Genomic DNA, 26,237 nt, shown 5'->3' on the forward strand with positions numbered 1-26,237 from the left:
ACTATTATTATAGTTTATAATCGTTATATAACCCTTCCAGGCCATCGACTGATGTCACTGTTACCAACGCAGTTGGTATTACTTAACATATTATTACGATAGTAATTGACGGTCTCCAATGGTCAAGAAGAACTGAACGGGTTATATTTTGTGTAATAATAATATGATTATATTTTTATTATAAATATTTTATGCATTATAGGTAGGCACCTAAAATATAGATAGTAAAATAAACCAACGCATTACAATCCATCTGTTTTGGAATCAGCTTTGAACATGAAATTTGGATCTTAGCCTTTAAGATTTTTTTGCTATTACCTAAAGTATAGGTGCATATTTGTTTGAATGTTATTTTTTTGTGGAGGGGTTAACGTTTTCCAAAAGAAAGTGGTCAGCACCAGGACTAATATATTTATGGTCTATGAATGTACAATAAGTTTATTCAGAGAGTATTAAAGATACTAATGATGTTGTTAGCGATTTGGAAAATGAAGAAACTGGTCCTGTAGAGCCAATTTGTGAGAATAGTAGAAATTCAGAAATTGCTCACAATCCACTTAAAAATAAAAATATTGTAAGAAACCAATAGATATTTCTAATGGTCTATAATATACTTGAGATTATTTTAGTAAAAAGTTTTCTACAACTCGTCCAGCTCTTAAAATTTCAAAATAATATTTTATATTTCTGATTATTAAATTATTAAATTTACAAAACTAATTATATTCATGTTAAATCGAAATTGGGTGTTGGTACCACCAAGGAATCAAATTGTGTTAAAATATTTCAAGTTTGAAATCGGTGAACAATTTTAGCGCTTTTCTGGATTTGTGTTAAAAACCGTGTAAAATGTTTGCGGTTGATGTATAACGGAAATTATTACTACAATTGACGGGTTCAATATTTAAATCATTAGTATATAGTGTGTTCAAACGTGTAGGAATGCCACATATTTAGAGGTATTCATATTTTATTAATTAAGAGACACATACCACAGTATAGTCACAAAATAAGTGTATCAATTTATAAAAATACGTAATTCTCATTAGAAAATGTCTGTAACTCTTTAGTGTTTAGACAAATTTAAATGATACATGTTGGGCTAGGTACAATAGCTGTTGTGGGCAGTATAGCAATACAATATTAATTATACTTGATACAACAAAATAATAATAATTTGAAAAGATTATTACAACCAATCTGTTTACGGACATTTTCGGTTTCCAATTTTGTTTATTTTTTTTGCTATGAATGTCAATAAAATTTTATTTGTTCTGTAAAAAAGCTTGAAAATTTAATACAAGGCTCTTAATAAATTGTTACAATGATATTTGAAAATATTAAAATTCCATAGGCATTACATTTAACTAAGTTAATTAACGAGTTTTTATTATGTTATTCAGTAACTTACGAGTTAATTAATTTTATTGCCTCGTTAAGTACATTTTTTTACTAAGCCACGGGCTTAAATAAATTCAATTTTGTAAAATTTAATTTTATAAAAAAAGAATCAGAAATATTAAATATATTAATTATTAAATAATAATTTATAATAATAGTTATTATATTGCATATTCACAGAAAATATTATATACTTTATTAAAGACGGAAATGTTATAAGGGTTACTCTTAATATTACTTTCTTACAATATTGTATCGTACCTATTGTTTGAAATTTTGAATAAAAATATGGATAACTATTAACTATTAATTTAGCTATTTCATCTCATAAAATCTTATTCAAAATTGAGTAATTTAAATAAATATTTTGAAGAAACGTCGCGGGCCTATGTACAGATAAGTTTATATTATAAGTAGGTATAACAAGTATACAAATCAAAAATGTACAGGTTAATGAAAAATGAATTAAAAAAAAAAAAAAGAAGATTTATTCTTGTTAGTGATGCACAATATCCTATAAATTGACCAGTTACAGAAGTAGTTAGTAGTGTAAAACGGTAAAGAGAATGGATAGAGATCATGGACTGAAACTTGAAAATATTGTGTTTTGAAATGTAAAGACTGTACACAAAAAAAGAAATAAAAAAAATTCGTGTAAACGGTAAATATTTTCGAGGGTAATCGCAGACAAATTAAACGTCTGTTTTGAACAAAATTGAACAAAAAGTCTGGAATATCATTTTTTCACTCCGCTTCGTGGAGGTGTTCACAATTTGTCGTAGGGAAATTACATGATTATATAAGATTTTTCATACAGGTTTGATATGTTGATGTCATATTGGTATGTATATAACATTTTAGACTTTTGCATCAACATTCATATAAATTACAATTTTAATATGTTTGCACAAAATTCTGAAATTCCAGAGAGTAGCAGCTTCCTCCAGCTCCGCCACTGTTGTCATTACATTATGAGCTGCTACAATGAGTTTATTCTAAATTACGGCCTTAGAGGTGTCTTATAGGTAGTACGAAGAACTTATGAATAATAAACATAAATCATTAAGGCCCTATATGTGATAGTATGTGACTGATGTGGTGAGTCTTAACTTGTCGTGCCGCCCTCGGGGGGTGTTGACCAGTTGCCCCCACAGCTGTTATCGGGATTTTAAAAATATACCAGTTGCCCCCAACCGAATGTACCTCACATGTTAATATATACACAATTACAATATATAGCCTGTAAAATAGGGGAGGTAAGTATACAAATAATAAATAAAATTATTTACAAAAATATAGTAAAATAGTATAAAATTAAAGAAAAAAATTCATATGCTTGGAATTATATATACCTACTTAATATTGTATTTTGTAATAATTACTAACAAAATAATATGAATACAGTGGTCACTAAAATAATAAATATTATAATTATGTGACAATCGATGTGATAATTTGTTAACAAAAAAATAGTATAAAATGATAGAAAAAATTCATATGCTTATACAGTGAAACATCCATATAACGAAGTCGAATAAGCAGCAAAAAAAATTTGTTATATAGAGGAATTCGTTAAATAGAATTACGTATTTTTTTCAACTTTTTTTTTATTATTTTTTTATTATGTATATTGTATATATGTAAAAACAACATCAAACATCATATTCCAGTTTAATTTAATTTTTAACCTTAAATTTAATTTAAAAGAAATAATCAGTAAGTTTTGTTTGCTTATTATTTTTAGTAATAGTTAGTAATAGTTACTAACAAAATAATATGAAAAAGTCAATGAAATAATAAATATTATAATTATGTAACATTCAATGTTATAATTTGTCAAAAAAAAAAAAATTAGATATAATAATTATGTATTATGTTTTGTTATAACTTATAATAATTACTAACAGATTTTACAAAATCTAATCTACTAATATTCTTGTTTTTATATTTATAAAATCTTCAATTCTGGCTTTTTTGTTCATGTATGTGTGATTAGTTATATTTTTAATTTCGTTTACACTGCTTATATCAATGTATGTATTTGTTTGTACTTCTTTTATAACATTTACAAAAATAAAAATATTTGGATATGCACTACTAAAGTTCCTCGAAGATGATGAATGAAATGATTCATATGCATTTGTAGTTCTTTCTGAATCAATTGAATGCATAGCCCACAGTGAAGGTGGAAAAATTGAACTTGAGGAAATATGGGTCAACTAAATAGTCAGAAAATTCAACTAATTTTTCTGATAAAGGCTTAATTGACATCAGATCTTCAAAAAAACACTAGAGGGTCGTAATGAGAGACCGAAAATTAAGTGAAGCCATTTTCCAATTTCTGAATTTGGGTCTATATAGTCCGGCTTTAATCCTAATTGTTGTATGCGTTTTCACCATGACTGAGTTAGATAAAATCTGCATCCCACGGCTGTAATTAATGGCCAAACAAGTTTGGAAGCTACATGGATAGTTTGTTCGAAATCGGATACAATAATTTACGAATTGAATTTAAGTTTAAAACTAGAGCATTTTTTTAACATATTAAATAATAATTCGTACGTTTTTGATGATTTGTTAGGTAGTAATGAAAACACTAACGGAATATAATGTCCATTTTTGACACAGTGTATTGTAAAAAGTCGTAAAAAAAATTTCGCATAGTATTCAAATGTTCCATCTACAAAAATGTTATCTCGGGAACTTAAAAATTTTAAATTTGATTCTGTAGTAAAACATACAATATTTTCCGTCTCGTTATTATATAATAGAAAGTTCTCACCTTCGTAAGTATTTAATTGTAATAGTGTTAATGCTGAATGAACTTCAGAAATAGATTTTGGTAGTGGTGGAAGTGTTTTTCTTCTCGCACGATAAATGCTTCTGCGAATGGAGTTTACATCGATTAATATTACATCCACGACATTTGATTGAACTTCTTCTCGTATTAATTTTAATAGGCGTTTAGAAATATCATCCACAGCTTTCCGTTTTAGAAATGGTTACTTTTGTTAAATTTTTGCTCTAGGTAGTTTGGGGGGAATTGGTATAAAAAAAGGTACTTTTGGGGGCAACTGGTACATGTCCCCCTCGGGTAATCCATGAGGAAAGGATGATGCGTTTCGTCGGACCATAAGTGATGAGGATCGCAATACACGTTACAACTATATAATATTATACAATTCTCATTTTGCCGGAATGTCGTCGCACAACACTTAACATGGCGACGCGAAAACTGTTCTTTGATCGAGGTAAAATGACCCCTGAGAAAACATACAGTTGTCACCGTTTAAAGACTGTCAGACAAAAACATAATAATAATAATACGGTCACCCCGAATGGCGTATCCAGAAATTATTCGGCCCGGTGGGAGGGGGGGGGGAGTAAAATTAATTTCTGACGAATTTTATCTGAAAATAATTTATCAATGAAAATGTTGTTATTATTTAACAATTTTCGGCAGGGGGGGGGGTACATTGGTCACCTTGACTGCACTGTAAAGTCTGCCTGTAAAAATTACCCCTGAGAGTAATAGAATCCTATGACACCGACTATTGACTCCACCGAACTTTTTTATAATAAATAAGTTGACTCCGCCCGCCCATATATTACCTAGTTTACAATTTTACTAAAAATCTATGATAATTATAATATTTTTGTTATTTTATGTGACTTATAATTCACGTATATATTAGATATTAAGTTTAATTTATAATTGACACTAATTATATTGCATACAAATTCAGTATAATATTAGGAACCTATAGTTTGCTAAATGAAAAATTTTATCGAAATACAATACAAACTGATTTTTAATACATTGTTCGATACATTTTTTTAAATTTTAGTCTTACTAAATAATTTTATTTGATGATTTGTGTTATTATATTCACAAAGGTTTTCCTATTGAATAATTACAATTGCACAACATATTTTATATTCATACAATTTTGAAGTACCTATGCAGTTTTAAATAATTCGGTGTTAAACATCAATTATACGGAAATGAATAACGAGACATGAATCATAGATCTAATAATACACGTCTTTTAAATATTAAATATTATCGATGTTATTAACCCTATATTTTTAATTTATTTAATTATTTTACTTTTCATTTTCAGCAAACTGATTGGGTAGGTACTTATATAAAAATAATGTTCAACATAATTTATTATAAAATAAAACAGAAACCACCCTAAAAGTTGAAGATTAAAGCATTTTTACTGCTACAAAAGGTGATGATAATCACTAAAAATCACCTATCATTGTAATAGGTACATATTTAAAGCGTTAATTTAATAAACCACTGTACTTTAAATATGCCATATGACTCTTGTATTTTGATGTATCATCACAATATAATTTATGAAATTAATTTTATTGTAATTGTTACAGATTAAACAAAACTGAAAATGTACTTACTAAAGCAGGTATTTTAATTTAGATAGGTTAGATTGGATAGGTACACTTTTTTTATGAATTTATATTACAAAAAATGTTGCACATTTTTGTGATTTTGACAAAATGTCCTACTTTTATAAACATTTATAAAAATATATTGTGATATTTTAATAATGTATTTAACTTGTTTTGTACAGGACTGTTATCGAGCGTATTAAGCAACAATGGATTGCCAGGCAGTAGCTGGCAAAGCCAAGATAGTTTACAGAGTAGCAGTAGTAAAGTAAAACAACATCAATTTATTAGTGTTGGTATTGCCAAATCATGAAAAAAACAATAACAATTATTGATACAATAGTTTAAAATATTTTATCGTTTTTATTAGGTAATTGAGGAATTAGATGAAAAACGACAATTACAACAGAAGCGCAGTTAAAGAGACGCAGTGAGAAACCAAACGAGTGCACAGTTTTCCCACCACCACCGCAATTGCCTAATGACTCTGAATCATCGAGTTAATGAAACATCACATATACAGAAGTGTTATCAACTAACGACAATTTCAGCTATAATGATGAAAACAGTAAGATACATTGATACGCAGTGATAGTGACAGTAGTAACCACCACACACCTAGTACATCTAGTTTACTGTTTATTGTCGAACCAGTGGTGAGCCAATCAGTAACTATTAACGATGAAATAACAAACAGTAGGACTTCTTCAATTATTTATAATTAAGAAACATCTAGACGGACACCCAACCATGATGAACATTATTTTATTGATTATGTTGTTTTTATTTAGATTACAAAAATAATGTAATATAACAAAATTGAAGTTTATTTAAGAAATGTGATTTCTAAAATATTATTTGTTTACAACACTTACAACTAGATTGCTTAAAATATATTTTTAAATTTGCTTTATGTTGATTAATGTTTTCTCATAGTGCAAACAACTGAAAATGTGCATTTTCAAATTATTTTTATTTTATTGAAATTAAATTCCAAATATTAATTGAATCAGGTACCATAAACTTATAAAATACAAAATGTAAGATTTTACAATATATTTTGGAATTAATAATTCAACGGTAAAAGTTATGATTTAAATAAATTGTACTAATATATTTTTTATTTTACTTACTAAAGAAATCATATTATAAAAGCTATGACCAAGATATATGTAAAAACCTATTAAGTTACCATGGTTACATAATAACTAATAATGGTTAAAATAATTCTACACTTTCACCAAGACTTATGGATATTTAGATGAAAATACACAAATTTCAAAAATATTAACAGTATTTAAATCAAAATAATTATGAATATAATATTATTATAAAATATTAACTTAAATAATTTGGATATAATAAATTAAAAATAATGAACAAAAATAATTAATAACTAACAAATAAATTTAATATTTTCTTATTTTAAGTTTTAAGTTTATGTTACACATTATATTTAGATTTTAATTTTACAATACATTTTACAACAAGTCAAGCATATTTAAATGCGTTAGAAAAATTCTTAAAAGTAATATATTATGCCAGAACTAGGAGAATACTAATCAGTATACTATGTTGACATTCACATTTTGTTACCTAATAAAATTATTGATCAAGCAATGATTATAAAAACTCTGACAAAGATTCATGAATATTTTATGCCTCTGAACTTGCCTCAATAAATAATAGAATGAACATTTATACAACCTTCATTAATACTAATTAATTGATTTAATAATAATAAATATTTACTTAAATATGAAGGATGTAAGGACTATACTATATACTAACAAATACATTTTTTTTTTTGGTTTTGATTTTAAAATTTTTTTTGTATCTAATTTTTTATTACTTTAGTACTGTACACTTATGTAATTTAATGTAACCTAAAAAAATTATTGATTAAGCGAAGATTATTATAACTATGACAAAGATTCATGCATATTTTATGATTCTGAACTTGCCTTAAAAATAAACAGAACATTATTACATAATTACAAAATATGTATTGGTATAAAATATTCACTTTAAGGATATAATAGCTGACAAAAATGAGCCAATATCATAAAAGCAAAAACCTTAAACATGTTTTATAAAAAATTTTTTTATGTAATCTACACATTTAATTGTATTACTTCACTGTACTCAAATCTAGTTATGTTACCACAATCATTGATGATGCTATGATTATTAAAACTATGACAACGATTCAAGCATATTTAAATGCATTTGAACTAGTCTTAAAAGTAATATATGACAGAACTTAGTGAGTACTATTCAGTATACTAAGCTATATTATAATTATATTTATATTTAATTGTTAGCACTTTAGTATTGTTCACCAATATAATATAATGTTACCTCCAAAATTAATTGATTAACTTAAGATTATTAAAACAATGACAAAAGCTTATGCATATGTTATGCCTTTGAGCTTGTCTGAATATATAATATAAAAAATATATGCCTTCATGAATACTAATGAAATTTTATGTTACATCTTAAAATTATTTATTAAGCTTAGATTAATATAACTATGACAAAGATTCATGCATATTTTATGCCTCTAAACTTGTCTTAATTAATAATAGATATCATGTATACAACCTTCATGAAAACTAATGAATTAATTTAAAAATAATAATAAATATTTATTTAAATATCAAGTATGTAAGAACTATAATAAGATTATTAATAATAATTATTATTATTAATCTATTACCAGATACTAATAAATATAGTTTTTTTTTTTATTTTAATTTTTATATTACTATAAATTAACTTTTTAGTACTATACTACTGTACACTAATGAAATCTTATGGTACATCTTAAAATTATTTATTAAGCTTAGATTAATATAACTATGACAAAGATTCATGCATATTTTATGCCTCTAAACTTGTCTTAATTAATAATAGATATCATGTATACAACCTTCATGAAAACTAATGAATTAATTTAAAAATAATAATAAATATTTATTTAAATATCAAGTATGTAAGCACTAAAATAAGATTATTAATAATAATTATTATTATTAATCTATTACTAGATACTAATAAATATAGTTTTTTTTTTTATTTTAATTTTTATATTACTATAAATTAACTTTTTAGTACTATACTACTGTACACTAATGAAATCTTATGGTACATCTTAAAATTATTTATTAAGCTTAGATTAATATAACTATGACAAAGATTCATGCATATTTTATGCCTCTAAACTTGTCTTAATTAATAATAGATATCATGTGTACAACCTTCATGAATACTAATGAATTCATTTAATACTACTAAAATTTTTTTTTTATTATTTTTACTAATTATTTAATTTTAGTAGTTTACAACTGAACGCAAACATAATGATATCGCGTACAATAATTGATTTAAATTATGACATTGATTAATTTAGGGATATTTATATGCGTTTGAAGTATTGTTCAAAGTATTTGTAATCAGAGCAGAAGAATACTTTTCTATGTCATAAGATAAGCTAACCATAAAGGAAATAATAAACGAAAATTAAGGACTACAAGACATATTATATAATATTTTATATATTACTACAAATTTAAAGTTTACTACTTTTACCTCTGTACGAAAACATGTTTTAATGTTACCTCCTGCAGTTATTTATTAAGCTTAGATGATGAGACTATGGCAATGATTCAGGCATATTTATAAAACCTTGAACTTGTCTTAAAATTAATCCGAATATTAGCTCATCATCGTGAACTAATTGTTAGTATTAAATATTTACTTTACGAATATAATAGCTTACAAATAATGAACAAAGTATACTACCAAGAAAAACTAAATCATAATTGTTTTTTAACTGCATATGATAATATTTACAAATTTAGTTTAAAATAACAAAATATATTATTAATTAAGATAAGATTATTTAAGCTATGACAAAGATTTGAGCATATTTATATGCCTCTAATCTTGTCTTAAAAGTAATTGCAGTGAACGTGTGAAAAAATAGTCTTCAGTATAGTAACTTATCTTTTACACTTTCTTAAAAGCAATTCAAATATTTCTACTCATAACTATAATATAATTATTAGTATTAATTGAATAATTTTAAATTAAAACTAAAAATAAATAAATAATTACTTTTAAAACTGAGAATTATAGACAGCTATTATATACTTTTTTATATAACTTTTATTGATTTTATAACTTATAAAATGTAATTTTATTTTATATAAACATTACATTTTTAAAAGATGCAAATTCAGTTGTCTTAATTTGGATTCAACAAAAACTATAAAACCATGACAACAATGAATGCATATTATTTATATATCTGTAAATGGCCATTAATTTGATTTTGACTGGAAATTGAATATTTGTATTACTTAGATTCATGGTTGAAATATATTAGAAGATCATGAATATCAAACAATAAATTACTTTTATATAAGTAGAAACTAACTACTCTTAGCAATTAATTTTAACATTATTGCATTATTTCATTATTTGATTTAAATATTACAATCAGTCATTGTATAATTTAAGTAAGTCATTAAATTGAATTGCTTTTTGTATTCCAAAATCTATCAAACTTTTTTAATCTCGTTTTTAAATGTACTCCTTTTTTTAATAATTTATAAAAAAAAAAAATAGTGGTCTAATTTCTAATATTTTAATAAATAATACGGTCTCCTAATTGATGCTACTTAAAAGTTATTAAAAAAAAAACTTAATGAAAAATTATTTTTAAATTATGAAACTGGAACTTATAAGTATTAAATTGATAACTTACTTTTAAATAAGTTGTATAAATTTTAATCTTTGTTTTGTGTATCCCCACTGTTATTAGGGTTATCGTTATGAATTGCCGCTAACATTGATTCTATGTTCAAATATTCCGTTTTGTTTTCCACATTTGCATTGTCTTCATCAACTTCTATCTCAACACTGTCTGGTGTTTCTCGGTCAGTTACTTCCTGTTCAGGCAAGGCTGTATCTTTTTCAACTGAGTTTTTTTGTGCATGCTCAGGTTTTTTTTTCGATTTGACTACTGTTACAGTCTTATCTTCTTGAGAGATTTCAGTTTCTTCTCCTTTGCCTGCATTTTCTGTTCCTTCTTCTTGTTCAACATTTGCAGATCCTTCAGTGGGGATATTGTCATTCAATATCATATCCGTGTCGACAGTGCCTTTATTGTTATCCTGTTCTGGGTCTACGTCCAGAGGCGCTTCAGCTTGCTGATTATTTTCTTGAGTCTTGGATGGTTCCAGTTTCATAACATTGGTTGTAATCGGACGAAAATCTTCTGTTTCTGTTTCCTAAAATAAAACAAAATAATTAGGTCAAAAATATTTGTTAAAATATTTGATTTTTCATTTACTCCATTTGAGGTTGATGGAGTGGTCTGATTATGGTCTTTCCAAATGTGATCAAGGCAATTATTTCGACTATCAAATGATTTAGAACATACTTGACATCTAAAAATTTGTTTCTTCTGTTGTGGTACCTAAATTAAATATTTCATATAATTAAAATTATATATATTAAGAGATCAAATCAAAATTGTGTCTCATATTATTAACTGCATTTATAATAATAGTAAATGAGTTACATAAAATTTATATTGAAAGAAATTCTTTTACAATTAAGAGGACATCAACACATTTTTTTTCACCCTCACCCACAAGCAACATAACAAATTTTATGTTAACAATAATGATCATTATCATATTAATAACTAAAATTAGAGTGAAATTATCACATACAAAATTTGAAGGTAAGATTATTATTTAGGGTTTTTATTATTATTTACATTTTAGAGTAAGTTATGATTATTTTAAGTTGTACTTAAATTTACTTTTTTAAAATACTCACAGCTAGTTTTAAAATTAAAATTTAATAAAAAACCTATGAAATGCACTTGATAAGAATCTTACCTTCAAATATTATAAGAGGTCATTTTGCTCTAATTTTAGAAATTAATTTGATTATGATAATTATTTTGAACGTAAAATTTGTTATATTGTGGATTGGTCTGGAAGAAAAAAAAAATACGCTGACATACTCTTAAAAGTCAATAAATAAAAACATTAATACTTTAATAATATGTTTTTAAATAATGTTCGTATGGAAAAAAATTGGATATTTATAATGAAAATTTGCCTTTGTAACACGGTAACGTAGTTATGATGCATAATCCAATTTAGTGTAGTTAACAGCATTAACATATATGATAATTGAAAATAGTGAAAAAGTGAAAACGTAGTACTGATAAATGTGTTAACTAAATTAAAACATGTACTACAAAAATATTTATTAATATAGTAAAAGATCATATATTTTTTCTAATTCTTACCGGAGTTAATGCTTTAGCCATTGCTTGATTAAATATAGGTTTTTCAGGCTCCTTTTTGTTCGTATGAGTGCCCATGTGGAATCTAAAATTAAAGTATTAATAATAACTTTAAAATAATATTAAATAATGTACATACTGAACATGACCAAGCACTTTCGATTGGAATGTACAAAAGCCACATTTGTATATTTTCGTTTTTTTAGCGCTTTCTTGTTGTGTTGCTGGTAGTTGTTGTTGATGTTTCTGATGCTGCTGTTGTGTTTTTAACGATTTTAATGGAGTTTGGACTGGAGTAACTACGGCAGCAGTAGTCAGACCACTAGGTACTGTATGCTGATCTTTTTCTATTTGTTTCTCTGCCTTTGAGTATCCATTGTCAATCTAAGTAAAAGTTAATAGTTATTTTTTTATACAACAACCTAATAACATGTACCTTGTTTCTAATGAAGTTCTATCCTTACCTCAACACCCTTAAAAACCTGATCAGGAGGCAATATTCCATATTTCTTTTGTATATATGACAACATTGCATTTTTAACAAGTTTCAGATCATTTTCCAACTTGTCCATATGAGTCAAAAGTGATGTACAATTCTTGCACATGTGATCCGCAGGAGTGACAATAACCACAACTTCATCTCCAATAAGCTGAGCAATTTTTTCTGGGTATGATACATAGCTATGTGGTGTAATGCTTGAACACACCCGTGTACGTTCACCGTACAATTTTCTATCACAAAGAAAACAGACACTCATCGTATCTAGAAAAAAAATTTAATTTTCTAAGTTATATATGATTACTAATTTTACTATAGTTAATAGAATATTAAGAATATTATTAGAAATATAATATACATTAAAAATTTTACTTCATAATACTATAATAGTTATTTACCGACAATGTAATACTATCTAAATCAAATATCATAGTTAAGTACAAACCAATATCAATTAGATACCTACTTGAGTATGAGAAGGTTGTGTTACAAATATAAAATTGAAATCTAAATATTAACCCAAGATAGCACATACCTAAAATATTCACAAGAATACACGGACGCAGTGTTTCTTTAAAACATTTAAAGCAAAATTAAGTTTGATACTACCTATTTAATAATAAAATTTAATTTATATTGTCATATCTTAATAATAGAGCACAAATTTGTATGCACAGAAGAATATCGCAATATGTCTTAGATGCCTAGGTGTAATATGCAATTCATGAAAATATGAGGAAAATTAAACTATACAACTACCTACATTGCTTTTTTTTAAGTATTAATTTATATAAATATACATTATAAATAATAATATTACAAGTGAGGAGGGAAGTAATCAGTTGATGAATTGGTCTATTAAATCAATTAGTTTAGTAGGTCACCTGTTTTAGATTCAGAGTGTTGAGTTGTCAGGTAATGTATATGAATAAAGTAAGAGAATGGTGTGGGATTCTGGAGTGTAGGTAGTGTTATAATTGACTATGGTTAGGTGGTTTAATTTCTATTTTAAAGGCTTTGTGTAAATTCATTTATGATGTACCAGGGAACTTGAGGCTAAAATAATTTATAAATATAAAATTTTTGACATAACATCATATAGAAGGCTAGGATATTTGAAAATAAAATTCAAATTTAATTAGGTATTTTAATTATTATGAATTTTGATTTAAAAAGTTTTAAACGAGGTTATAAATAGGTAATTGATAATTAGTAGTTATTACCTGCTATACCACAAATAGTACATATATTACATCAAGGGTCGGCAGCCCATCGCACGCATGTGGCCCTCATTATAAATATATGTAGCCCACGTATAAATAATTTATAACTTGTATAAGAATCATGAACTGAGGTGGTATGGCCTGAAAACTGCGGATTAAAATGTTGACATTTCAAACACTGACATTTGTTGTCCCTATCTCCCATGTGTTTAATATAACAAATTAAATGCCAGACAGAACACATTTAGCTTAAAAATTAGAGTAAATTTAATTGACCTGTTATAAAATTTAAATTTTATATTATTATCTAGGCAATCTTAACGACTTTTTAATATATTTTAATTTTAAAGCGAGTTATGACTAATTTAAGATGTACAAACAATTTACAAATTTAAAATACTTATAACTTGCTTTAAAATTAAAATTTAATATAAAAAACCCGTACATGTGAAAGATGGAGACAACATATGCGGGCACAATGTCTTCTTAATCAAACATAATTCTAAAAACTTGGTCTTTTAGACCAATGAGCATGTGTTCTAGGGTAAAAATTTATTAGTGATGAATTATTGAAAATTGTCAAATGCCTTAGAATTTTGAGAAATTCCAGTTCAAATTTAGATTGAAATTAATTACTAGGTACTTGAATCTACTACTGATTCAAACATTTAAGGCAAAATTAAGTTTGATACTATTTAAATATAAATTTTAATTTATATTAACATTTCTTATTAATAGATCACAAATTTGGATGTACAGAAGAATATCGCAATATGTTTTAGATGCCTAGGTTTATTAACTTCAATGCTAATATTAAATCAACTTAATATGTTACATAATTTAGGTTAAATAACAGCTGAAAACTGCGGATTAAAATGTTATTTAAATGTAGATACCTTGATAAATTAATTAACCCAATAAACTCTACATAGGTATTATTAAAATAATTTTAAACCATTATCAACATAATATGATAACTAAGAAGTTATAGGTATACTATAATTATTAATGTTGATAAATATATAGGTAGTTCAAAATAACTTCATAAATACCTAAGATAGTTTATTTAGATAGTTAACTTCAGTGCTTATTTTAAATCAACTTAGAATGTTACATAATTAAGGTTGAATTACAGTTGAAATTCTTAAAAAAAAAAAAACTATTTGGAATTGAAAGTGATACGCTGTAAATGGCACGTTGTGTATCATTTATATGTTATTTTTCCAGTGGCCCGTTACAGATCCATCCCGCCGGCCTAAAAATTGATAAGCGTTCTATGCGTAAAATTATATTTTTAAATAAACCATCGGATACTTTCGCCCTGTAATAATCAAAAGTTTGAAATTCTCTTGCAAAGACTGTATGTACTTTGTATAGATTATAATAACAGACATTAAGTTATAAACATATAGTCTGTTTGACTGTGTAACATCCAAAATTATTTTACACAATCTTGTTTTTATATTGATTATTATTAAGCTGTCAGCTGTATAACCAATTAAGTATATTCTAATAATGCATTTTATTATTTTAATATATTTTAGTACAGAGGATCTTTACGTTCAACAAATACATACAAATAATTTAACTACTCTGTTGGATTTTAAAATTGATAAAAGTATTTAAGTACCTACAGTTATTAATTTTAATATAAATATTTAATTTAAAATTATAAGACATTTTTCAAATTACTGTGTTAAATGTTAGCTTTTAAAAAAGGTAGGTACAATTTTCTAAGTTTATATGAAAAAAAAAGTACCTAACTAATTTTTAACTAATTTTTGTTATGTAGGTACTTTTATTTTTTAATTAACATGTAACTTTTAGAGGTGAAAGAAAAAAATAAAGGTAAATCTTAACATTTAACTTACATTTTTCTATTTTAACTTAACTTAATGAGTTAAAAAAAAATAGTTAACTTGCCACAACTTGAATATTATACATATAGTTATAGAATATTAAACCTTCATAATTATATTAGTGAAAACAAGGTATGTAGGTACTTGTATTACTATTTACCTATTTTAATATTATATTATAAGACATAATATTATAGGATCCCAAACACTTATAAATTTGTCTCGGTAATAAATGTGCATTTTTATCTAATATTAAAAAAATTTTACTTTTATTTAGTAAGTATAAAACAAGACAATATTATAAAATATGTTGAGCGTATAAACGTTGTCCTACATTTATTGATTATTTATTTTTGGGGTTATTTCCACCATTGTACACTAATTAGGTACCGACATACTTTTTATGAGTAGTGATTAGTTATTACAAAATACGTTGTACCTAGTTTCAACACAAGCGACGAGACAATAAATCACAACTATTTACTATTGATTTATTTGTTTTATTTAACATGTAAGTACCTGCCTATATAGTTTAGTTTTGGCGGAGAGCCATTGACCATGCCGTGTGTATATAAACAAACAATTAACTATACATACTTGTACAAATTGCTTTTCCGTCAGTCTTATAATCGATGATGTTTCAGTATTGGCAGTTAGTTCAGTCTTATCGGGTGGCCCATATTATGTGTACCAATCGAAATAGATTTAAAAATATGTATTATAGGTACGATCACAATTTAGGCGCTAACAAACGAAAAGTGACAACAAAACACGACGATCGGAAGCCATGAATAAGCCGTAATAAAATAAAGTAGCTAACAGTTTGTGGGCCACACCATACCGTATAAATTTTCTCAAACGTCGTAACGTTCATGGCAAAATAGATAGGTATGTCAGCAACAATACGAGACGTAGTAAGGTTAGCGCCTCTCACCCTTCTCAACAATAGTCGTAGTTTGCCTCATTTCATTGGCTGTTAAATTTATTATCAAACAATGGCGAACCTGTGCTGCTAATTGACGAGGTGTGGAGTGGTCGGCGAAGACGATGCGCATCAACAAGTTGCTGACCATAGGCGTGCGCAGACATTTGTGGCAGGGTGCGTATTTTGCAAATGTGGGTACACTCAGAACCGGGTTGCTCTGATTGGTCCAATTTGAATTCCCGCTATTTTCTTATCACTTCATTTAAAATATGTTTATTTATCATAATATTATATCCTATCATTTCGTTATCATATCAAAATAATATTAAATATTTAATTATTTAAATCAATTAATTTAATTTAGTTAATTATATTCTTTACATATATTTGGCATACATTATTTTCATTATTTACTAATGCTTAATATGTTAAACAATATAAACTCAGCATACAGATTATACTCAACTTAACAATATATAAAAATCTCATTGCTTACTAATTAATATGGTAAATATATATTATTATTTTTTATTTGTATTGGCTACAACTGACTATTTGTATTTATATTGCATTAATAATATCTTTATAAATTATTAAATAGGAGGTTTTTTTAAAATCACTAATTAAGTACTTCGAAGACTTAAATAGCGGTTTGATTTTAGATAAATTAACCGAACATGTTTTAACACTTTGAACTGCTATGGAAAGTTAAGATGATTCTCAACTATTTATTAAACAATTTGGAAATTTTGATGATAGCAACTGGATAATTGGTAATAGGATCAATAAGGGAAATAATTGTCGGTCAGTATATTTTTGTTAATCGATTAATACTTAAAGTCTAGAGCATGCTATTGTAAACAAACTAAAATCTTGTAATTTAAATATGTTTAAATATTAATAATTTGTATTAATTTTTTACATTTACATTTTATATTACACACCACCATATTACTACCTAATTCTTAAGAACAAATCATAATTTACAATCACACTTTGACTTAGACAAAATAATAATTTAAACTCTCAAAATATATAGGTAGTATAGTTGCCATAGGTTTCTTAAAAAATACTATACATAAAAACATTTATACAAATAGCAGGTACCTATTAAAATAATTAAAGTAGACCTGCATTGATATTAAATTAATTTTATTTATTAATTTTATTTCACATGAATTTAAAATATTTATACATTATACTCATACATCTTATTGTATAATAACTTAGATACATTTAAAGTTATTTGTTATTTGTTCTGTTTAAGGTTTATAATGCACAAAAAAATGGCTATGCAGTTATAGCTCACACAGAAAAACCTCAAACAGCAAAAAAAATCAGAACTGTGAAGGATTTATTGATATCTTAATAAAAATGGTTACAAAGGGTTCAAAAAAAAAAAATGATGAATATTTAAAAAGAGACCCTGCTTAATACTATCATCAAAATAAATCCTTTCCATAAGAATAACTGTGCCAGTGCCGATGCACTAAAACGTTTATTTATTGACCCAGAAGTGAAAGCTATTTTTTGGCAGTACTTTGCTGATGGACTTTCCCCTTGCCAAGCAATAAAACAAAATATATCAAGACTTCAAACACTACCAAATTACATTGTTAAATTAGCAAATGGTGCACTAAATCCCAGACCTTGGACAGTGTATAGGCTGTGGCATAATTATTTAACAGAAAATTATGGTACTATAAAAGATCCCTTTGATAGACTGGAAGAAAAAATCCCAGAATATCTTAAACAAGGTTTTTAATTATTTGTATATGATATTTTTATATGTACATCTACATACATGTCACCCTATTTAGTATTACCACAGAGTTTACATATTTAGATTATATAATTTTAAATTGTATTTGCAGGTGTAATTGTTAAAATAAACGAAAACCACTCCTTGGGTAGTTCTAATTGTTACATATTTAAACCAAAGAGCCCAAAAATTACAGAGCAGCTCTGAAATAATTTTTCTCGATTCAAGCTCAAGCTGTGATGTTTCGATGGCCTCAGTTACTGTAATCTTAACTTCAACTAAAGGTGGTGCTGTACCAATTGGTATTTTGGTGCACAGGCAACAAACTAGTATTATCAAACAAGTAGATCATTTTCCTAATTGCTTTGGAGGATTAGAGGTAATGATAAAAATAATGAACAATGAACTGATAATGGTTTTAAAATTATATCAAAATTATTTTTAGTTATTATTATTTTTGTTTTAATTCATAAATTTAATTTTTAATGTAATAGTGTGAACAAAGATAAATTATGTTTAAAAATGTTTTATAATTCATATTTTTTTGTTAAATTAACTAATTATGTCTTATAAGTTATAATAATTGTAGGATAGCTAATGTTAATATTGTAAAGCTTAATAGCTTATAAAACAATAAAACAAAATATGGTTTAAATTATAAGTTAAAACATTATCTATTAAGTAATTACATATGTTTTCATGACACCATGGCCTATAGATCAGATAATAAATTAATCTGTATCATATCTATAGCTGTAAAAAGTGCAATGTATACCGATGTAACATACAATTAGTGTCATACAATAAGTTGTTACTTTAAATTTTGTGAATTATTTAATTTTGAAATTAATTCTTAACCAATAAATTAAAAACAATATTTTATTATTATTTTTAATAAACCTTTTTTAATTAATTTTAAATTTTTATAATTATACCTACCTACTTACAGCAATTTTTTTTAATACAAGAAAAATTTTAAAAATCAATAATAATTAATTCATGACCAATGCCAAATGATTATTATATTTAAGATTCTTTATTAGATACTCAAAAATACAATTATTTTATACAAATATTTAATACTTACAAACATAGCATAATATAATAATTTGTACTTTAACAACAGTAACATATTATTAGTAGACTATATTTGTGTTACAAGCTTTAATCTTTAATAATTAATAATTTTTAATTTCATACCTAAATTTAAATTATAAATTTGTTGATTATCTTGGTCCTATATGTTACAATACTATGCCTTTCTCTATAAAGAAGAATATTAATATTTATTTCAAACATAATAATGCTAAACAAATAATTGTTGAATGGTTATTTGTATCATTAAACATAACTTAGATTAACTTTTGTTTTTGGAAATGTCACTTTTTTTTCTTTTCTTCTTTCTTTCTATACTATAGATTATTATGCAATAATTGTATCTAATTTTAGTTTTTAAGTAATGTATTTAATTGTAACTCTCTATCTTCGCCACAAGCATAGCTTACAGAAGATAGATAATTCAAATGTATAATTGTATATTTGTTTTTAAATAAAAATAAAAATACAAATACAAAAAAAATATTTCCCTATTTCCTTATTAATAGATTGATAGTTATTAGTTTATACTTTTAAAATAATAATAATAACAATAATAATATGAATAGTTTTTATTATTTAAAATATGAATTTAAAAGTAAACACATAATTTATAAATTTCTTCTAATTTTAAGAAGTTGATATAATAATTATGATTTATAGATATTCAATATTTTTTCTTAACAAAGTATCAAAGCTTTATAGCACCAATCTTGGTTTTGATTATTTTTAAGTCTTTAAAGCATGAGCATTAACTACATTGCTCTTAATAAACCCTTTGTAATTATAATTTGCATTTAGTACCCAAAGATAATATTATGACTGATGATTCTGTAACCGAAAAAAATGCTATTAAAGAAGTTTGGCCCTTAACAACTCAATTACTTTGTCTATTTCATTCCATGCAAGCAGAATGGAGATGGCTAATGTCAACTGGAAGTAATGTATTGCCTACACAGAGGCAACATTTGATGGAGCTTTTTAAACAGGTATCAACGATAAATTAATTATGCTGAACTTATTATACAAATAAATACTAGGTATTGTATTTTTCAGGTAGTATATTCTAAAACTGATGATGAGTTTCAAGATTCTATAAATAACATAAATCAATTAGAAAATAATCAAAAATTTAAAGATCGTTTACATGAAAATTTAAAAAGAAGCAATCAGTGGTCAATGCTTTATTGAAACAGTAATAGTCTCATAACACGAAATAGTCAAACGAATAATTATTCTGAGGCATCTATTCGTATTTTAAAAGAAATTGTTTTGGAACACACAAAAGCTTATAAGTTGCATCTATTGAATTTATTGCTATTATTTGGGATAAATATTTTATTAACCGCTTGTTAGATTTTGCTTATAACAGAAGATCAAAAAGCCATTTTGAAATGCAGCTTACTCGAATGTCAACAGTAAATATATGCACTGTGGTGCAAATAGATGATTATGTATATAAAGTGCCTAGTACTAAAGACACTAAAAAAATGTACGAGGTTAATACTATAGTTGGTTTGGTGTAGCTGCTATAGTGGTCAACAGGGGGGATTTTGAAAACACCAAGCTTTTCTAAAAAACATTTACCAAACTCAAAAGAATTTCCAAATTGTCCAGTAGTTAATTGTAATGATCGCTATATTCTAGCTTTGCTTGCTCTTGGTGATGAGTATCCACCAAAACCATTTTTTGTAATGTATACTACAAAACGAAATTGACTCAATTATTAGATTAATTAAGAAGTGAACTATGTACTAACTCTTTATTTTTTTTTTTTTTTTTATTTAATTAATAATAACAATAAATTATTAATTTATCTACCTCATTAAGCAATGCTTGTGGCGAGGTAGATGAGTTGATAGTGTACAATATAATATAATATTTAAATTAAAAACAAAGAAAATAAATATGATAAGATTAACAAAGAAGAACAAAATTTGTGATTAGCAACAATATTAAATACTTAAATTCTACATAATATATAATTAAAGTTCAAGTAATAAGTAATTAACAATAGCTTTTTTATTAGTTATAAAATTATACTTATTTACATTACTAGAAATAATTTTTTTTAGGTACAGCGGCAATGAATTGAAATTTGTTGGACCTAGATAGTCCACGAATTTTTTCCCAAAACTCTTATTAGTGTAGTTTACTTGCATGTCATATGACCTATTTTACCTTTTATTATTTTTTTGGAAACCAAAGTTATCAATTTGGAACATAATAGAGAACTTATTACATGATGTCTTTGAACTATCAACTCCTCAAACATCTCTGATGGATAAAAATACCTTAGTTGAACAAACTATAACAGTTGTGTCAGAAAGTGATCAAAATAATTGTAGTGAATCAAAAGATCAACAATTACACTCACATGATACTTCATCTAAAAATGAAGCAAGAGCAATTATTAAACAAACAATTTTCAAAAAAGTGGGCAGAATTTTCAAATGCAATAAATAACCTTGGACTTGTTTTACAAAAAGATGTTTCAGAAACATCAATAAAATATTTAACTATTTTAACAAAAAATATACAAAAAAAAATTACTCCAACTCAAGCTGTAGACTTTGTTATTAATAGTGCTTCTAGGTAAATGTTTAATTAGTATTACTAGGTATTTCATAACTGTGTTAAAAAATATGCAATAGTATTATGCTGCTTCATTTATAATTGTTTTATATTTATTACTTTAGTTCTAAACGAGGAAGACGTATTCGTGTTCAACCTACTTCAGTGGCTAGGAGACGGGAAAACTACAAGGGTACGCATCAAATTAATGCAAGAAGACCTCCAACAGAAAATTACTGCACAGCTGGTAAACACACAATTACAAAAAAAAAAATCAAGCAGCCTAAGCGTCTTCATAATTTAACGCAATGTTTAAATTTAAATATAAATAATGTATAATCTCACTAATAAAACAATTATAAAATCATCCACTATTTTTTTTTTTAGTATACTACTATTCTGCACTAAACTGCAGGTATATATTTTAAGAATTCTTTCTATTTACAATATTTGCTCTCTTTATACAAATATTAATAGTATTTAATATTTATAACGTTACCTAACTTTGTTCAGATTTAGAATATAATATAATAATAATAATAATAATAAAGGTGGATTATTATAAAGTTTCGATTTTACTGTCTTATATATTTATATCATCAATTCACTTCTAAATGTAAAAAAACATTTAAATATTCATCTAAGTAAATAGTATAATAATCTCAGTACTCACTGCTCGAAAATGTTTTTTTTGTAATAAAAAAATACTGTAGTCACTTAAAGTATATTTATCTCTATAAAAATGATAACGAAGGTAATAAATGTCATTCAGAGTTATATAATATTCAACTAATAGTTTTAATTTATTTTGTATATTATTTATATAGTTATAACTATCAAAATAAATTTTAAATGTTCTAAAACCTTAAAATGTAAGTATTTCAAATTCAAAATGTTCATACCTTATGTTTAAAAGTGTATCATTTATTATAATAAATAATATTAATAATTATCTTTACCTAATAGTAGTGTTAGGTATATAAATAAAAATTATTAACTCATATTTTAAATCCTCGTAGTATTTTAGTAGAGATTTTAAAAAAACATCCCAAATAATAATTGATGAATACAATATATTATGCAGGGATAGATGTAAAATACCACCCTTTAAAAATTATTAAATAATTGTTATATTGAAGATTTTTCTGGTCCTCCTCTCGCCTCCCATAGTCCTATGTGTAAATAATTACATTAGAATATTATTGTTTTTTTCACATTAGGTTTAGGTAATATTATCATTCCTACTGATTTTTAAAAATGTCGCTTTTGTATATTATAGAGCTATCTATACTATGATTTTTGAGATTTTATATATTGTCTTGACTTTTCATAGCAATTCGAAGTGTTAAAACATGTTCTGTTAATTTATCTAAAATCAACCCGCTATTTAAGTCTTTGAAGTACTTAATAGTGATTTTAAAAAAACCTCCTATTTAATAATTTATAAAAATATTATTAATGCAATATAAATACAAATAGTCAGCTGTAGCCAATACAAATAAAAAATAATAATATATATTTACCATATTAATTAGTAAGCAATGAGATTTTATATATTGTTAAGTTGAGTATAATCTTTATGTTGAGTTTATATTGTTTAACATAGTAAGAATATAATTAATTAAATTAAATTAATTGATTTAAATAATTAAATATTTTGATATGATAACGAAATTATAGGATATAATATTATGATATATAAACATATTTTAAATGAAGTTATAAGAAAATAGCGGGAATTCAAATTGGACCAATCAGAGCAACCCGGTTCTGAGTGTACCCACATTTGCAAAATACGCTGGCAGGGTGGGCTAAGTCAATAAAGATTAAGAAACCTGAACTCCGATGGAAGAAACATTTAAAATGTTACATACTTTAATTTACCTACTCATAATCACCCACTATTTAAGATATACATCATTCATATTATAAAAAACAGATACATATTTTTTAAAAATTAAATAAGAAATATTTTAATTGTCAACACATTTTAATTTTCTTTTTTGTTTTTCCAGGCGTTTTTTAAATGCACTGGGTATTTTAGCATTCTAATTAAAATATCAAAAATCAATTCCCACGAAACCTAGAAAAGAGACTTTATTTTAATCAGTAATAGCCTTAATATTTGTACGTGATTTAATTATACAAATCGTCCAATTCCCGTGGTACAGCTGATACTCAGCTGTAGTTACTGTACGCTTTTCAATATTTCGTATACATAAAAGTTAAGACTCAACACAAACGTACAGTCGTATAGACGTACCTACCATATTACTCGAAATATTCTGCACACGTGTTTAATCTCGCTGAAGTCAAACCAACAAAACGTATTATTTTTACATTGGACTTTGACCAAATAATATTTAATAGTTATGATTACACAGTGATTTAACATTTAATAATCATTTGAAGAACAATTATTTTGTGTTGTGTGCTGCAGGCTCTATCATGAGATATCGGTCATAATACTATTTTTTTTAAACTAGCGATACGATATCGGGTCAGTTGGGTTACTTACATCGTTCAAGGTTTAACCGTTGAACTCTTTGATAATATTTGAAAATACTTACGACTAACAATTATTTATAATAACCGTGAAGATAAGTGTAGGACTTATAATCAATGTAATAAATACATCCCAGAGTTCACTGGTTTTAATGGTTTTCGCCTTTTCGGTGTCCTTCGGTACATTTACTTATTATATCATACATAGTTAATGATCCCATAAAATATACAAAAATCTCTCACTCGGCCCTTCGCTCACCAAAATCAATTAATTATTATATGCGTTCGTTACGCAAAACTTTATTCCAGCGGTTCCCAAACTGGATAGCTCACTCCACCTATTATAATCTAAAACGGAAACTACAAGAAAAATGTACGACGTATTATTTTATGGGATAAATTAATATTCTGTTAAAGCTCGTAACGTAGACCATCGCAGACATCAGTTACCCGACAAAACCAAAACAAATTTTAGAAAAACCAAGATAGGAAATTAATGTAAAACAGCATCTATATAGTATAATATTGTCAAAAGGTATACTAAATTATCTAAATCGTACGAGTCGACAGTCGTCTTGCCATCGCCGCCACACCATAGGACACAAATAATTATTACGATTTACGACTCTCGTGGTGTTCACGGGAAAATAATGACGATTAAATAAATACAAACTACGTAAAAACGATATATTATTTTTTGAAAAAAATACTTGTTAAACAAGGGCCTAGCTAGGATATTTATCTGGGTAGGCAGATAAAAAGAATTCCTATACCTACATAATATACGTCATATACATTTAGTAAAACAACATCGATTTTTGATTTTTTTTTATTTTAGATTCTGAGTGGAACGATGAATGTATTAATTTTACAATGATGTGTGTTTTTTTTTTTGATTTTTGTGTCTGTCATCACCTTTTAGGACAGTAAAATTGCTCGGATTTTCTTCAACAGTAACTTTTCTGATAGGAAAGTGATTCAAATTGGTACTTTTTTTTGAGGGGGGGGGGGGGGCAAAAGTAAAAATTTCCCAGTAGTTTTCAAAAGCGACGTGAAAAACAAAAGAAAAATTAAGGAAAAACGGGAATTTTTACGCAAAATCTGTTTTTGAGAAAATCGATTTTGGTTTTTGGTGTAACTCTAAGACAAATGACTGTAGGGACATGAAATTTTGACTGATTGTTTATAACTGCATTTCCTATATACCATAACATTTTCCAAATATTTTGACTTATTTTTTTAGCTGTTTACGGACATTGTCAATTTCCATTTTTTTTAGTTTTTTTTTCTATAAATATCAATAAAATTTTATCTGTTGAGTAAAAAAGCTTGGAAATTTAATAGAAGGCTCCTAGGTTATTGTTTCAAAGGCAGATGAAAAAAATTAAAAATCCTTAGTCACAGTTTTTATTTATAAGCATTTAAAGTTCAAATTTTGACAAAATACGGAAAAATCACGAAAATAAGCAAATTATTTTGAGTTGAGAATTCATAAAAATTTTTCTTTTTAATTCTAAGATTTGAAAATGTAATATAAGATTACTCATAAGTTTGTCTACCTTTATCAAAAAAAAAATGTCTACAAGAAACTTAAATTAAATTTTTATGAGCGTCTGAAATTTATATTTTTACAACATTTGA

At 25.7% G+C, this 26,237-nt stretch overlaps 2 pseudogenes; one reads left to right on the top strand and one right to left on the bottom strand.

Moving 5' to 3' along the window:
• Nucleotides 1-10,514: 10,514 nt before the first annotated feature.
• On the bottom strand, nucleotides 10,515-16,415 carry LOC132937104 (uncharacterized; annotated as a pseudogene).
• Nucleotides 16,416-20,696: 4,281 nt separating this feature from the next.
• Nucleotides 20,697-22,418, top strand: LOC132933945 (uncharacterized; annotated as a pseudogene).
• Nucleotides 22,419-26,237: the final 3,819 nt, after the last annotated feature.

The sequence above is a fragment of the Metopolophium dirhodum genome, chromosome 1, assembly GCF_019925205.1.
Source record: "Metopolophium dirhodum isolate CAU chromosome 1, ASM1992520v1, whole genome shotgun sequence".
Classification (NCBI taxonomy): Eukaryota; Metazoa; Arthropoda; class Insecta; order Hemiptera; family Aphididae; genus Metopolophium; species Metopolophium dirhodum.